The following is a 14,695-nucleotide window of genomic DNA, read 5'->3' on the forward strand; positions in this document are numbered from 1 at the left end:
AAATGGTGGAGTATGGCCCTTCAACCCTGTGGTGAGCTTAGTAACGCGTTTGCATTGAAATTGACAGAGATATCAACATGTCTTATTTTCATGAGCGCAAAATGCATTTCAGAGCGCTAGAATCACTTTTTGGCCAACAATGTGTTTTTGACCTTACATTGTTGATTTTGCTCAAAACTACTTCCAAATGGTGGAGTAATGGCCCTATAACTCTGCGGTGAGCTTAGTAACACGTTTGCATTGAAATTGACAGAGATATCAACATTTCTTGTTTTTATGAGCGCAATATGCTTTTCAGAGCGCTAGAATCACTTTTTGGCCAACAATGTGTTTTTGACCTTACATTGTTGATTTTGCTCAAAACTACTTCCAAATGGTGGAGTAATGGCCCTATAACCCTGTGGTGAGCTTAGTAACACGTTTGCATTTAAATTGACAGAGATATCAACATTTCTTGTTTATGAGCGCAAAATGCTTTTCAGAGCGTTAGAATCACTTTTTGATCACTTCCAAATGGTGGAGTTGGCCCTATAACGCTACGGTGAGCTTAGTAACACGTTTGCATTGAAATTGACAGAGATATCAACATTTCTTGTTTTTATGAGCGCAAAATGCTTTTCAGAGCGCTAGAATCACTTTTTGGCCAATAATGTGTTTTTGACCTTACATTGTTGATTTTGCTCAAAACTACTTCCAAATGGTGGAGTAATGGCCCTATAACCCTGTGGTGAGCTTAGTAACACGTTTGCATCGAAATTGACAGAGATATCAACATTTCTTGTTTATGAGCGCAAAATGCTTTTCAGAGCGTTAGAATCACTTTTTGATCACTTCCAAATGGTGGAGTTTGGCCCTTCAACCCTTTGGTCAGCTTAGTAACACGTTTGCATTGAAATTTACAGAGATATCAACGTGTCTTATTTTTATGAGCGCAAAATGCTTTTCAGAGCACTAGAATCACTTTTTGGCCAACAATGTGTTTTTGACCTTACATTGTTGATTTTGCTCAAAACCACTTCCAAATGGTGGAGTAATGTCCCTATAACCATGTGGTGAGCTTAGTAACACGTTTGCATTGAAATTGACAGAGATATCTACATTTCTTGTTTATGAGCGCAAAATGCTTTTCAGAGCGTTAGAATCACTTTTTGATCACTTCCAAATGGTGGAGTTGGCCCTATAACGCTACGGTGAGCTTAGTAACACGTTTGCATTGAAATTGACAGAGATATCAACATTTCTTGTTTACGAGCGCAAAATGCTTTTCAGAGCGTTAGAATCACTTTTTGATCACTTCCAAATGGTGGAGTTGGCCCTATAACGCTACGGTGAGCTTAATAACACGTTTGCATTGAAATTGACAGAGATATCTACATTTCTTGTTTACGAGCGCAAAATGCTTTTCAGAGCGTTAGAATCACTTTTTCATCACTTCCAAATGGTGGAGTATGGCCCTTCAACCCTGTGGTGAGCTTAGTAACGCGTTTGCATTGAAATTGACAGAGATATCAACATGTCTTATTTTCATGAGCGCAAAATGCATTTCAGAGCGCTAGAATCACTTTTGGCCAACAATGTGTTTTTGACCTTACATTGTTGATTTTGCTCAAAACTACTTCCAAATGGTGGAGTAATGGCCCTATAACTCTGCGGTGAGCTTAGTAACACGTTTGCATTGAAATTGACAGAGATATCAACATTTCTTGTTTATGAGCGCAAAATGCTTTTCAGAGCGTTAGAATCACTTTTTGATCACTTCCAAATGGTGGAGTTGGCCCTATAACGCTACGGTGAGCTTAGTAACACGTTTGCATTGAAATTGACAGAGATATCAACATTTCTTGTTTTTATGAGCGCAAAATGCTTTTCAGAGCGCTAGAATCACTTTTTGGCCAATAATGTGTTTTTGACCTTACATTGTTGATTTTGCTCAAAACTACTTCCAAATGGTGGAGTAATGGCCCTATAACCCTGTGGTGAGCTTAGTAACACGTTTGCATCGAAATTGACAGAGATATCAACATTTCTTGTTTATGAGCGCAAAATGCTTTTCAGAGCGTTAGAATCACTTTTTGATCACTTCCAAATGGTGGAGTTTGGCCCTTCAACCCTTTGGTCAGCTTAGTAACACGTTTGCATTGAAATTGACAGAGATATCAACATTTCTTGTTTACGAGCGCAAAATGCTTTTCAGAGCGTTAGAATCACTTTTTGGCCAACAATGTGTTTTTGACCTTACATTGTTGATTTTGCTCAAAACCACTTCCAAATGGTGGAGTAATGTCCCTATAACCATGTGGTGAGCTTAGTAACACGTTTGCATTGAAATTGACAGAGATATCTACATTTCTTGTTTATGAGCGCAAAATGCTTTTCAGAGCGTTAGAATCACTTTTTGATCACTTCCAAATGGTGGAGTTGGCCCTATAACGCTACGGTGAGCTTAGTAACACGTTTGCATTGAAATTGACAGAGATATCAACATTTCTTGTTTACGAGCGCAAAATGCTTTTCAGAGCGTTAGAATCACTTTTTGATCACTTCCAAATGGTGGAGTTGGCCCTATAACGCTACGGTGAGCTTAATAACACGTTTGCATTGAAATTGACAGAGATATCTACATTTCTTGTTTACGAGCGCAAAATGCTTTTCAGAGCGTTAGAATCACTTTTTCATCACTTCCAAATGGTGGAGTATGGCCCTTCAACCCTGTGGTGAGCTTAGTAACGCGTTTGCATTTAAATTGACAGAGATATCTACATTTCTTGTTTATGAGCGCAAAATGCTTTTCAGAGCGTTAGAATCACTTTTTGATCACTTCCAAATGGTGGAGTTGGCCCTATAACGCTACGGTGAGCTTAGTAACACGTTTGCATTGAAATTGACAGAGATATCAACATTTCTTGTTTACGAGCGCAAAATGCTTTTCAGAGCGTTAGAATCACTTTTTGATCACTTCCAAATGGTGGAGTTGGCCCTATAACGCTACGGTGAGCTTAATAACACGTTTGCATTGAAATTGACAGAGATATCTACATTTCTTGTTTACGAGCGCAAAATGCTTTTCAGAGCGTTAGAATCACTTTTTCATCACTTCCAAATGGTGGAGTATGGCCCTTCAACCCTGTGGTGAGCTTAGTAACGCGTTTGCATTGAAATTGACAGAGATATCAACATGTCTTATTTTCATGAGCGCAAAATGCATTTCAGAGCGCTAGAATCACTTTTTGGCCAACAATGTGTTTTTGACCTTACATTGTTGATTTTGCTCAAAACTACTTCCAAATGGTGGAGTAATGGCCCTATAACTCTGCGGTGAGCTTAGTAACACGTTTGCATTGAAATTGACAGAGATATCAACATTTCTTGTTTATGAGCGCAAAATGCTTTTCAGAGCGTTAGAATCACTTTTTGATCACTTCCAAATGGTGGAGTTGGCCCTATAACGCTACGGTGAGCTTAGTAACACGTTTGCATTGAAATTGACAGAGATATCAACATTTCTTGTTTTTATGAGCGCAAAATGCTTTTCAGAGCGCTAGAATCACTTTTTGGCCAATAATGTGTTTTTGACCTTACATTGTTGATTTTGCTCAAAACTACTTCCAAATGGTGGAGTAATGGCCCTATAACCCTGTGGTGAGCTTAGTAACACGTTTGCATCGAAATTGACAGAGATATCAACATTTCTTGTTTATGAGCGCAAAATGCTTTTCAGAGCGTTAGAATCACTTTTTGATCACTTCCAAATGGTGGAGTTTGGCCCTTCAACCCTTTGGTCAGCTTAGTAACACGTTTGCATTGAAATTGACAGAGATATCAACATTTCTTGTTTACGAGCGCAAAATGCTTTTCAGAGCGTTAGAATCACTTTTTGGCCAACAATGTGTTTTTGACCTTACATTGTTGATTTTGCTCAAAACCACTTCCAAATGGTGGAGTAATGTCCCTATAACCATGTGGTGAGCTTAGTAACACGTTTGCATTGAAATTGACAGAGATATCTACATTTCTTGTTTATGAGCGCAAAATGCTTTTCAGAGCGTTAGAATCACTTTTTGATCACTTCCAAATGGTGGAGTTGGCCCTATAACGCTACGGTGAGCTTAGTAACACGTTTGCATTGAAATTGACAGAGATATCAACATTTCTTGTTTACGAGCGCAAAATGCTTTTCAGAGCGTTAGAATCACTTTTTGATCACTTCCAAATGGTGGAGTTGGCCCTATAACGCTACGGTGAGCTTAATAACACGTTTGCATTGAAATTGACAGAGATATCTACATTTCTTGTTTACGAGCGCAAAATGCTTTTCAGAGCGTTAGAATCACTTTTTCATCACTTCCAAATGGTGGAGTATGGCCCTTCAACCCTGTGGTGAGCTTAGTAACGCGTTTGCATTTAAATTGACAGAGATATCTACATTTCTTGTTTATGAGCGCAAAATGCTTTTCAGAGCGTTAGAATCACTTTTTGATCACTTCCAAATGGTGGAGTTGGCCCTATAACGCTACGGTGAGCTTAGTAACACGTTTGCATTGAAATTGACAGAGATATCAACATTTCTTGTTTACGAGCGCAAAATGCTTTTCAGAGCGTTAGAATCACTTTTTGATCACTTCCAAATGGTGGAGTTGGCCCTATAACGCTACGGTGAGCTTAATAACACGTTTGCATTGAAATTGACAGAGATATCTACATTTCTTGTTTACGAGCGCAAAATGCTTTTCAGAGCGTTAGAATCACTTTTTCATCACTTCCAAATGGTGGAGTATGGCCCTTCAACCCTGTGGTGAGCTTAGTAACGCGTTTGCATTGAAATTGACAGAGATATCAACATGTCTTATTTTCATGAGCGCAAAATGCATTTCAGAGCGCTAGAATCACTTTTTGGCCAACAATGTGTTTTTGACCTTACATTGTTGATTTTGCTCAAAACTACTTCCAAATGGTGGAGTAATGGCCCTATAACTCTGCGGTGAGCTTAGTAACACGTTTGCATTGAAATTGACAGAGATATCAACATTTCTTGTTTATGAGCGCAAAATGCTTTTCAGAGCGTTAGAATCACTTTTTGATCACTTCCAAATGGTGGAGTTGGCCCTATAACGCTACGGTGAGCTTAGTAACACGTTTGCATTGAAATTGACAGAGATATCAACATTTCTTGTTTTTATGAGCGCAAAATGCTTTTCAGAGCGCTAGAATCACTTTTTGGCCAATAATGTGTTTTTGACCTTACATTGTTGATTTTGCTCAAAACTACTTCCAAATGGTGGAGTAATGGCCCTATAACCCTGTGGTGAGCTTAGTAACACGTTTGCATCGAAATTGACAGAGATATCAACATTTCTTGTTTATGAGCGCAAAATGCTTTTCAGAGCGTTAGAATCACTTTTTGATCACTTCCAAATGGTGGAGTTTGGCCATTCAACCCTTTGGTAAGCTTAGTAACACGTTTGCATTGAAATTGACAGATATATCAACATGTCTTATTTTTATGAGCGCAAAATGCTTTTCAGAGCGCTAGAATCACTTTTTGGCCAACAATGTGTTTTTGACCTTACATTGTTGATTTTGCTCAAAACTACTTCCAAATGGTGGAGTAATGGCCCTATAACCCTGTGGTGAGCTTAGTAACACGTTTGCATTGAAATTGACAGAGATATCTACATTTCTTGTTTATGAGCGCAAAATGCTTTTCAGAGCGTTAGAATCACTTTTTGATCACTTCCAAATGGTGGAGTTGGCCCTATAACGCTACGGTGAGCTTTGTAACACGTTTGCATTGAAATTGACAGAGATGTCTACATTTCTAGTTTACGAGCGCAAAATGCTTTTCAGAGCGTTAGAATCACTTTTTGATCACTTCCAAATGGTGGAGTTTGGCCCTTCAACCCTTTGGTAAGCTTAGTAACACGTTTGCATTGAAATTGACAGAGATATCAACATGTCTTATTTTTATGAGCGCAAAATGCTTTTCAGAGCGCTAGAATCACTTTTTGGCCAACAATGTGTTTTTGACCTTACATTGTTGATTTTGCTCAAAACTACTTCCAAATGGTGGAGTAATGTCCCTATAACCCTGTGGTGAGCTTAGTAACACGTTTGCATTGAAATTGACAGAGATATCTACATTTCTTGTTTATGAGCGCAAAATGCTTTTCAGAGCGTTAGAATCACTTTTTGATCACTTCCAAATGGTGGAGTTGGCCCTATAACGCTACGGTGAGCTTAGTAACACGTTTGCATTGAAATTGACAGAGATATCAACATGTCTTATTTTTATGAGTGCAAAATGCTTTTCAGAGCGCTAGAATCACTTTTTGGCCAACAATGTGTTTTTGACCTTACATTGTTGATTTTGCTCAAAACTACTTCCAAATGGTGGAGTAATGGCCCTATAACCCTGTGGTGAGCTTAGTAACGCGTTTGCATTGAAATTGACAGAGATATCAACATGTCTTATTTTTATGAGCGCAAAATGCTTTTCAGAGCGCTAGAATCACTTTTTGGCCAACAATGTGTTTTTGACCTTACATTGTTGATTTTGCTCAAAACTACTTCCAAATGGTGGAGTAATGGCCCTATAACCCTGTGGTGAGCTTAGTAACGCGTTTGCATTGAAATTGACAGAGATATCAACATGACTTATTTTTATGAGCGCAAAATGCTTTTCAGAGCGCTAGAATCACTTTTTGGCCAAAAATGTGTTTTTGACCTTACATTGTTGATTTTGCTCAAAACTACTTCCAAATGGTGGAGTAATGTCCCTATAACCCTGTGGTGAGCTTAGTAACACGTGTGCATTGAAATTGACAGAGATATCTACATTTCTTGTTTATGAGCGCAAAATGCTTTTCAGAGCGTTAGAATCACTTTTTGATCACTTCCAAATGGTGGAGTTGGCCCTATAACGCTACGGTGAGCTTAGTAACACGTTTGCATTGAAATTGACAGAGATATCAACATTTCTTGTTTATGTGGCAGGGCGAGGGGAGAAGCGGGCGCGGGGCAAGGTCACGTTAGGGACCACACCAAGCACAGCCCGAGTTCAGGAGGTTGCAGACAACGCCACCTTGGGACTTTCACCCAAAGATTTAATTTAGGACACACAAGTAAGTTGACTCTAATGGCAGGAGACGTGGTTCACAGTTTTAACAATATATATTTTATTTTATTAATCCAATGGACTAATCACACAATAAACTGTTCTGACGGAGGCTGATGTGAATGGGGGGGCTAGCGAAGGGAAGGGTCCAAATAATATAAATCACCCGGGTAAATGATAATCACACACACAAACACAAATCCCAGGGAAGCACAGCACACAGGAAGAAAAGGGACACCGCCACCACCACAGACCTCTGTAAAGTAAAACAGACAAGAATCAAACACAATAAAACAAAACTAATACGAAACCAAAACGGGGCAAACAATCAATCCAAACAAAATATCCTTTGCTCAAAAACAGAAAAGAAAGTAAATAAACAAACTATATTCAAAGCAAAAGAAACCCAATGGCCAAGGAGGCACACTTATGAAAATGGCTGTAACGGTTCCGGCCGTGGTAACACAACGCCAAATCTGTTGCAACGCTGTAGGCAACAGACAACAAACAGCGCTATAAACAAGGACAACAGACAAAGCTGTAAACACAACAGCGGACGGCGCTGTAATTGAAACTGCAGACGAAATATAAAGACAAAGCAGCAGGGTTCAGCCGTTCAGGTTGCTCAGTAGCCGTCCCTCATCTGTTGACTCGATTGGCGGCACACTGACGATAACAGGGGGAGGAGCCTACAGCTACATGCGGTACCAACGCAGGCCAACGGGAGTAGCGCACGCTAATAGCGGGGCACGGCAGCTCAAGCGCTCCGCCGCGAGACAACACTTCGGACCGGAAGTCATGCATGCAATTGAGCGCAGAGAGAGAGAGCACCGGGGAGACCTGCCTCCTTTATGTAGCGTTCCCCCTACCGGCTGCTATGCGCACTTCATTGAGTGTCTACTACTACATTCTACCCCCGCTTCTTGCATCGTCGTCCCGGCGATGGACAAAAAGCAAGGAACACGAGCTAGGACCAGGGTCTAAATAAAGCAGACACTGCATGGGAAACTGGTGCAGGGGGACCCGCAGCCTCTACCTGTCCAGTTGGCCGTGGAACATGATGGACATTGGAGTGGTGACCAGCAGTTGAGCGCATGGTCCGGCGTGGGGCGAGGTCACTAGGACCGGGACAACTGACTGGAGGGGCAGCGTCCAAGTTCCGTGCTCCAGTACGTGGTGCCGACAAAGGGACGCCGACTTGGGGGTCGGGGTCAGATGGAAGAACTGGCCTTTGGGGGCGGGCCTGAGTCACAGCAGTTAAGCTGGTGTCATGCCTGACTGCAGAGGCCACTGGGGGCTGTGGCCTGAGGACCAGCAGATCGTACTCAAATGAGTCATCATTCTCAGCAACTGGTTCCTCCACAGATGGTGAGTCATGAGGGGGGGCACATCCAGGTGGGTCCACTCCAACCACAGCTTTCAGCATTTTGCGGTGGACTTGCCTGATCTTAGTCGGGTTGTCCACTGGCACGATAGTATATACAGAGCCACCTTCTGCAGGTGCTCTCAACACTCTGTACTTCATGGAGCTCCACCGATCCCGAATCTTGTGAGGCCCTCGTGCAGTAAAATCACGCAGAAATACCAACTGCCCTTCCCTGAGCAATAGCTCTTTGACATGCTGGTCATGGGCTCGCTTTCGGCGGCCTGCAGCGTGTTGCAAGCGCTCCCTTGCACCTTCGAATGCCACCTGTAGTCGAGCCTGGTGTTCCTGGACCCATTCATGGACAGAACCATTAAAGGGACTCTTACCTTTGTTGCATTTTTACACTTTTTTTGGATAAGGTTAAATTGGTATTAATAAGGTAATAACACTCTAATATGCAAGACAGACCCACCAGGAGTAAAAACAAACATTTATTTTACTCTCATATTTAGTGAAAACTTCAACCAATAAAATTCTTCGGACCGAATGACCTTATTGGCCGACAGACCTGTCTGTTTGCTGCATGGATATATAAGGTTTTCCGTCTGCTTCTTGTGGTGCATTCGGGCCCGCGTCATCAAGGCGCGTCCTCAACTAGAGGGTTTGTTTTGATTCCACGGCAGACAGTAGCGAGTAGCGACCGTAGCGACTGACGATGGCAGACCAAAGTGGTCCATGGCGTACTGAAACTGCACCATTCAGTCCGATTAGGGGACTCATCTCGGACTCAGACTCACAGAGTTACCCTCCTCTGGAGCCTCAGGAAGACCTCCAGACTGTTGGCCACCAACTGCACCATTCAGTCCGACAAGGGGACCCGATTCGGCCTCAGAAGCCAAGTGGTCCCGCTCCCCTGGATGATTCTCAGGACCTCCAGACCGTTGGCAACCAACCGCACCACTCAGTCCGATTAGGGGACCCATTTCGGACTCAGACGCGACGTTGTCCCGCTACTCTGGAGCTACTGGAAGACCTCCAGACCGTTGGCACCCAACCGCACCACTCAGTCCGATTACGGGACCCATTTCGGACTCAGACGCGACGTTGTCCCGCTACTCTGGAGCTACAGGAAGACCTCCAGAACGTTGGCACCCAACCGCACCACTCAGTCCGATTACGGGACCCATTTCGGACTCAGACGCGACGTTGTCCCGCTACTCTGGAGCTACAGGAAGACCTCCAGAACGTTGGCACCCAACCGCACCACTCAGTCTTATTACGGGACCCATTTCGGACTCAGACGCGTCTTCTTCGGACTTCTTGTTTACTAGACCCCTGGTAGATATTATGACCCCTGGGAGTCTAAACATAACCCATGGGAGTCTAAACATAACCCATGGGAGTCTAGAACTTTTGTACTGTAGCGACCCTGGGACAGTTAAATAGTTTGTGTGTTATGTGTTACATTATATTTCGTTGTCCGCTATGCCAGTTGTTCTATGTGTATGTATTGTAATGTTCTTCTTGTCAATCAGCGTGGGGGCGAATCATTAGGTCAGCTGGGGGAGGGCCTTGGAAGAACAGGAGGGTGGGGGCCTGCACGCGAGTGAGACCGTGTTTGGGGGTTGCCGGGGTAACTGGGGTTTGTTTTGTGTCGGTTTTCTGCCGTTGGTTACAATGTTACGGGTTTCAGTGACCTGGTTTTGGTTCATTAAAACTACCTTCAACTACTAATGACTCGACATCATTATGTCACCGGCGAGGTCGTTACAGTACTCACTATTACAGTACAGTACTCAAAATAACGCTTAGTTTTGTACGCTTAGGGGGTGGGGCATTGGAGGAAGGCGGGATGATTTGAATGTGCTGTAATTCTCAAATGCAACAAAGGTCAGAGTCCCTTTAACTGGGTTCTCAACTCTACCCAATAAAAAGTCGAGTGGCAGTCGAGGTTCCTGGCCGAACATCAGAAGAAACGGACACTCTCCGGTAGCCTGATGGGGGGTGGTATTATAAAAATAAAGGACCTGAGGCAAACATGAAGTCCAGTCCCTCTTTCGGGAGACAGGCAGTGTACGCAACAGATTGTGGAGTGTCCTGTTGAACCGTTCACACTGACCATTCCCCTCAGGATGGTAGGGTGTGGTGCGCGATTTCGCAATACCATACAAGCTGCAAAGTTGCTGTATGAGCGAGCTCTCAAAGTTACGGCCCTGGTCGGAATGTAACCGAGACGGGACACCAAATTTATAAAACCATTCTGATACAAGGACCTTGGCCACTGTGGTTGCACGCTGATCCCGAGTAGGAACAGCTATGGTGTATTTACTAAAAACATCTGTCATTACCAAGACATTTTCGACACCATTCTGTGCAGGCTCAAGGCTTTAGAGCGCTAGAGAGTTTATAGTCGATGGCAACGATTTCATTAGGACGCGATGCCAACAGATGGCCCATATAGCTGTTAGCTGTTGGGTGGACATCTTTGGCGACTTGACACCTCTCACATGCCTGACACCATTGAGCCACATCAGAGGACATGCCTGGCCAATAGCACCGGGACCGCAGCAGCGCCAAAGTGCGCTCCACTCCCTGATGACCATGCTCCTGATGGACCTGGTTTAAAACCTCGCTGGTGAGAGCCTCGGGCAACAACAACTGAAAAGTGGGCACCGCACCGTCAGAGCGGAACACCTGGCGGTACAGGACCCCGTCCCTCTCGACCAGGCGATCCCACTGACGGAGCAGAATCAGTGCAGACTGTGACAGTTGTGCCCGCTCCTCGTGGCTAGGACGCTGCTTTCTCTCAAAAAACGGCATAAACTCTAAAATCACCGGGTCAGCCTGCTGAAGGGTACAGATCTCAGGGGTGGTGTGCTGTGGCAGGGCTACAATGGTAGCTTGGATTACCTCATCCTCTCTCAGTGCCAGGGCTTGTTGCAGAGGCTTGGGCATGGCAGTACCAGGGAGCATAGCCTCAATATCCTGAGGACCAGGTGGGCATTGGCGAGACAGCGCGTCGGCATTCTGGTTACTCCTCCCTGACCGATACTTAATGTCGAAGTCGAAGGACGCCCGCTGGGCTGCCCATCGCTGCTCAGCTGCACACAGTTTAGCAGAAGTTAAATGACTCAAAGGGTTATTGTCTGTATAGACAATACACTTATGACCCAACAGGTACTCTCGAAACTTTTCAGTCATGGCCCACTTAAGGGCCAGGAACTCAAGTTTCATGGAACTATAATTGGTCATGTTCCTTTCTGTTGGTCTCAAGCCGCGGCTAGCATAAGCTATCGGCCGCACCTTTCCTGCTTGTTCCTGTGAGAGCACTGCCCCCAAGCCACCATGGCTCGCATCCACCTCCAGGATAAAAGGGAGGGTAAAATCTGCATAGGCCAATACTGGTGCAGTAGTGAGCCTTGCCTTCAACGCTTTAAAACCTTGTTCACACTCGTCAGTCCACTGCTCGATGACACCATGTTTGGACTTCTTACCCGTCTTTGTGCTCCCAAACTCTGCCACAGCCTTATGCAGCGGGGCTGCCAACTTGGCAAAACCCTCTACAAACCGCCGATAGTAGCTGGCAAAGCCAAGAAAAGACCGCAGCTCAGAGACAGTCTTAGGCATTGGCCAATTAGCGACTGCCTCAACCTTGCCGGGCTCCGTGGAGACACCGTCTCTAGATATTACATGGCCCAAATAATGCACCTCCTTCTGGAAGAAAGAGCATTTACTAAGCTTTGCCTTTAGGCCCTCATTTTTGAGTCGGTCCAGCACAACCCGCAACCGCTCCAGGTGTTGTTCCACGGTCGATGAAAACACAACGATGTCATCAAGATACAACAGTAATGACTCGCATTGTTTGTCTCCAAAAATACGCTGCATGAGCCTCTGAAATGTGCCAGGAGCATTACAAAGACCAAAGGGCATGCGGTTCCATTCAAACAAACCAAACGGGGTGCAAAAGGCAGTTTTTGGCTTGTCTGCCTCAGTAACTGGCACTTGATTGTAGCCACTGGTTAAGTCTAGGGTGGTAAACCAGCGGGCACCTGAAAGCGCATCAAGTGACTCCTCAATGCGAGGCAGAGGAAAGGCATCCTTCCTAGTCTTGCTATTGAGTTGCCTGTAGTCAACACACATACGCAGAGTGCCATCCTTTTTCCTCACCAACACAATTGGGGACGCATAGGGACTACTACTTTCCCTGATTACCTGGGATGAGAGCAGCTGATTGATGTGTTCTTTCACGACCTCGTATTCCGATGGTGGTATACGCCTATAGCGCTGCCTTACAGGGGCATCATCAACCACCGGGATGTCATGGGAGATCAGCCTGGTTACAGCCCAGATCTCCATCATGGGCTGAGAAAACAGGGGCATACTGTCTCAGCAGAGACCTCACCTGGAGCTGTTCCTCTGCAGACAACGAGGACAGGTCTACATCCTCTGCCTGCTGCTGTACAGTAGGGGCAACTGTCTGAGATGACAACATGGCCACACAAGATGGCACCTCACTGACACCTGGAGGAAGGCTCACGACATTTACTGCATCGAGTGTGCCAACGACAGTGCGAGCATACAACACAACGTCGGTCGAGCCTACATTGGTGACAGGTATGTATGCTGTTCCCCTGATCACTTGAACCAGGGCAGGGGAAGCAAGCAAACCAGCAGGCAACCCAGAGGCCGGGGGCTCAAACAACACTGTGGAACCAAGATACTTCTCAGCACATGTGGCTGCCACGATCTTCATGACCCCACCAGGAATACGCCAAGCCCCCTTACCTCTGACCTTTGCCCTTCCTGAACTATCCGGAGGGGTCTGAGCATCCACATGTCGACACTGCTGCAGTGCCTGCACAACAGGGGATGGAGTCCCAGATACACAGGACTGAGCGAACAACCCCTCACCATACTGTCCAAAGAGCTCTTGGTAGCATTTGCGAATCACATTCATACCCAGAACACCAGGCACTTGAGCAGGCGTACCGCCAGGAGGGTCCTTTACAACCAACACTCCACAATTTGGCATCAACTTTCCACAAAGTTGTACCTCAAGCTCTAAGTAGCCAATGTATGGTATAGCTAAACCATTAGCAGCTCGAAGCTGCAACCAGTGGCTTGACTGGAGGCGCTCCTGACCCCAAAGCTCAAAATACTGATGAAAAAAGCTCTCCGACACACAGGACACCATAGACCCCGTATCCACTAGACACGGAACCATCACTCCAGCCATGCTCACATCGACATGAGGACAAGACGAGATCAGCTTAGGAACATTTAAAACACTAAAACCAGCTTGTGAGCCCATAGCCGCCCCACCCAAACTGTGGCTCTTCAGTTCAGTGGGCTCTAGTTTCCCGACATCGAAGCGGGGCCAGACTGTCTACCCGGATTAGGTGGAGGTTGTGCAAAAGATTGAGAGTGAGGAGCACGCACGCCGTCACACTCTCTCGCATAATGGCCAGGCTGCTTACAACGCCGGCATATTACAGGGTCTGAACGAGATGGACGGCTGCGCCAGTTGGAGTCCTGCAAGCGTGCAATGCTTTCGGTGAGTTGATTCAGCTGCTCTTGCTGCCGCTTTAGCATCTCCCTCATCTCACTCACCTCAGACACTGGGGGTGAAGGGACAGGGCCATAATGGCCACCCTGAACGCCATACTGAACACCAGAGACTAAGGGGAGTGAATGACTGCGGGCCCTCATCCGAGCAGGTGAACCTTCACGCTCCCACTGGATTGCCTCGGCCCTGACCTCTAACAAGGTGCAGTCAGGCCAGTTACGCACAAACTGCTTCAACTGACGACGCAGGGAACCCTCTAAAACATGCTCAACAAACTGGTCTCTCAGAAGTGCCTCGGTATTTAACATACCGGTAGGCGCACGCTGTCTCACCTTAGCCACGAGACCCATCAAAGCGAGGGAGAACTCCTGAAGAGTCTCTCCCTCCTGCTGCTTCCTGGAGAAGAATGCTTCCTGCAGAGCGACATAAGACTCAGTACACCCGTATAATTCCTGCAAGATGGAAAGTATTTTACCAGGGTCCTCTCGGTCTGCATAAGAGCGATGCTTTATTTCCTCCTTAGCCTCACCCTCTAGGTGGTCGAAGAGAAAAAATGCACGGTCAGAGAAGGATAAATGCCGCGCCCTCATACATGCTTTTGCCTCTTCTATCCACTCACTCAGCCCTATACCTGTCCTCCCCCTAAAGATGG

This window comes from Gadus chalcogrammus, unplaced genomic scaffold (genome assembly GCF_026213295.1).
Source record: "Gadus chalcogrammus isolate NIFS_2021 unplaced genomic scaffold, NIFS_Gcha_1.0 GACHA026, whole genome shotgun sequence".
Lineage (NCBI taxonomy): Eukaryota > Metazoa > Chordata > Actinopteri > Gadiformes > Gadidae > Gadus > Gadus chalcogrammus.